Source organism: Balaenoptera acutorostrata, chromosome 4 (genome assembly GCF_949987535.1).
Source record: "Balaenoptera acutorostrata chromosome 4, mBalAcu1.1, whole genome shotgun sequence".
In the NCBI taxonomy this organism is placed as follows: Eukaryota; Metazoa; Chordata; class Mammalia; order Artiodactyla; family Balaenopteridae; genus Balaenoptera; species Balaenoptera acutorostrata.
In genome coordinates this window covers 110,050,082-110,053,307 of record NC_080067.1, presented here as the reverse complement: position 1 = coordinate 110,053,307, position 3,226 = coordinate 110,050,082, and the positions used below count along the sequence as shown (strand labels likewise).

The 3,226-nt window shown below is 31.6% G+C and overlaps 1 non-coding gene across 1 annotated transcript; it reads right to left on the bottom strand.

Moving 5' to 3' along the window:
- Window positions 1-2,159: 2,159 nt before the first annotated feature.
- Window positions 2,160-2,232, bottom strand: TRNAG-GCC (transfer RNA glycine (anticodon GCC)). The gene has a single exon. It is a non-coding gene; the product is annotated as a tRNA-Gly (tRNA).
- Window positions 2,233-3,226: the final 994 nt, after the last annotated feature.

Genomic DNA, 3,226 nt, shown 5'->3' with positions numbered 1-3,226 from the left:
CATTTTCATTATGAAGAAAGAACATAAACTTCATTATCAAATGAACAGGGGGAAAGCTAGGGCCTTCATGATAGGGAGTTATGTGGGAGTGACTCTTAGAATTCTTTTCTTCTCAAACAAACCCTCCCACATGGAACAAAGAAGCCAATGCCTTTCCTCTCATCTCTCCCCTTGTCCCTACTGTTTTTAATAATGTATATCTGACATGCTAACAATAAAGCACATGTCCTTTGTTGACTGATCTGATAATGGCAGTCTGATAATGGCTTAAGAGGAATGATAAGTGGAATCACATATCCAGGGTCTCCTTTGTTGATAGTATAACCAGGGGTGTATTTCCAATTTGCAGTTTGTTGCTGCATCTTTAGAAGTGCCCCATTTGTTTGATATCCACTGGGTGCTGTGCCATTAATCTACCAAACTCAGGGGTCAACTGTTCCGACAACGTGTGAATGAGGAATCAAAGATATGGACATTGCAGAAGTTTGCGAAAAACAAAAGAAACAGTTTGTTTCCCAGGGTGTTTTTTTTTTTTTAATCTCCAGACATAAAATAATAAAATAGCATTCTGAGAAAATCTAAGTATACCATATGATATGTACACACGCTTTATACCATCTATAGATTTGGCCTGAAAAATGTTTCATGTTTTCCATAATGAATGAAGAATCAATCTGCTCTATGTTTTACCATTTGGAATTAATCCAAGACCAATTACTTTCCAGATTATTCTCACAATTTTTCTGCATCTCAAACTCTTCTTTAGGGGATAAGACATCTTTTCAATAATTTAAACTTTTTTCTACTATTAACATGTGTTACTTGGGTAGTAATAAAAAATTGTGTTTAAAATCTAAATTGTAAACTTTGATAAAGACCTTCAGAAAGAAAAGTCTATGATTACAAAAATCAGAAAAGGCTTATGTTAGAATATTAACTTTTCCCAGCCAATAGTAACATGTTGTTTTCATAAAGTTCTCTTTCTGAAGGGAATCCCACTCTCTGATTAACCAAAATGCATTACATTAATAATATATTTTTTGTCTTACATAAAGTGATAGTGATTGAAATTAAGCCTTTTCTGGTGTTGAGGACATATTTACAGTTAAAAGACTCAAATTCATCCACAAAACATTTGTCTTTTTAGGATTCATATATATGTATATGTACATATATATGTATATATACGTATCATATATATGTAATTTGTTACTTTCTCCTGTTTTTCCTTTGATTACGAATTTTAAAAATGAGATTAAGCTACATATACATGACTTATATTCTTTTAACATTAATAATTATCTCTCAAAATACTGTGGTACAAATGAATACTCTAGGTAAACTTAATTTTTGTTCAAACATCCCTTCTATTAGAATTGATTTTAATTTTAACATAAAATGGCATGAAGACTTTTAGTAATACTTTTAGTTGTATACTCAAACTGTCCAATAAAATATAATATAGACACATTTAGGATATGATGTTCTGTGCACATGGGGTTACCGGAACTTAATATGTGGCTTTTATTTTTGTTATGATTGTCTTTGCTGAGCTGCTATACATAAGAAGGAAAGAAAAAAAATGTTATGTATCAGTTTAGTAAATACCATTTAAATTAATGTTTGAAGAGAACAGGTGAAGAAAATGACTAACAATTTGTGAAACAAATGATTAGCCATAAGTATAGAGAGGTATTAAATTAATAAGTCTGCTATGCACTAATTTACGTCAACTCAATGGAAACTCTTCTTAAGTGAAAACTTGCTAACAAAAGAAACTTGTTAATGAAATATTATTTTATTCAAAGCCTGAACACTTAAAAAGGCTTTTGTACCCACCTCTCATGGGAAAATCTACCAACCTTAAAGCTTCTGCAATAAATAACTCATTTTAACTTTTTGCTTTCCAATATGCATTTTCAGGGTGGACAAATACCTTAATGCATTTCCTCTGAAAATAACATCTTAAGTCAAAGTGTACATTCTTTCTTTCAAATGGTTTTTAGAATTCATGCAACCCTGTAGTTATATAAAAAAAAATATTTCGAGTGCAAAAATAGGCTGTAGAAAACCATAAGTTTTGAGAACAAACTTTTTTTAAAATTAATTACTTATTTATTTAGTTGCACCGGGTCTTAGTTGTGGCATGCGGGATCTAGTTCCCTGACCAGGGATTGAACCTGGGCCCCCTGCATTGGCAGCCTGGAGTCTTAACCACTGGACCACCAGGGAAGTCCCAAGAACAAACTTTTAATAAGACCTATACATAAACTATGAGTTGAGCAAAAGGTTCTCATGAAGTCTTGATGTGATTAGATTTTTCTTGCAACAGCAACTTTAATTGCACTGTATCATGAGACAAAGGTGAGTTTTTATTAGGGAAGAAAGGTAAAGATTATTTTCTTTCTCTGGGTAAGGAAGAAGGGCAATATTATCACCAGGGAAGCTTCCAAGTCCAAGTCAAGTACAAGTGTGACAGTTTACCCCTGAAATGAATACTCCTTTCACCTCCTGAATAGCTAGATACTGTATTTCTAGGTTTCCGACAGTGTCTCTCAATAGACATAGTTTAACTTGAATGTTACAATGTCATTCATGCCAAAGATGTCTCCAAATTTAATAGGGTTAAATTTTATCTTACAATATCCTATTAATTAAATGGAACTTCTAATTGAAATGCATAGCTGAATTTTTATAAAGGTATGTAAATGGTTTCATTTTCTCTGCCGTGACTGTGATATTGCTAATAACAAATGTTTTTATTTGGGATAAAAAGTAGAACTTAAGAAAAGTTTATAATAAGTATTACTCTCAAAAGACACATCTTTACAGATGAAATTAAAATTGTATCATCTTTAACTCATTTTGCACATCAAAAAATCAAGGTTGCCTTGCCAATATTCTTTCACAGAGTTTAGTTATTTTCTTTTCCTAAACATATGCATTTTGAAGAAGATGCTACTTGACAGAGAACTGTTTATGAACTTTCCTTCAACATAATTTTTATAAGAGAATAGTCATCCATCTTGTCACAGAAACAATGGAGTATAAGTGTGATATAACAGGAAAGAGTAAATAGGAACTACCAAGTAGAATTAATACAATATTAAATGCTATATATCCAAAATGCAGCAGGGTGGCAAATTCACTTATATTAAAATGTAGGTACAAAAAGAAAAGTAGTTTTTTTTTACTTTAATTTTTTCATAAGGCCAAAATCCACTAA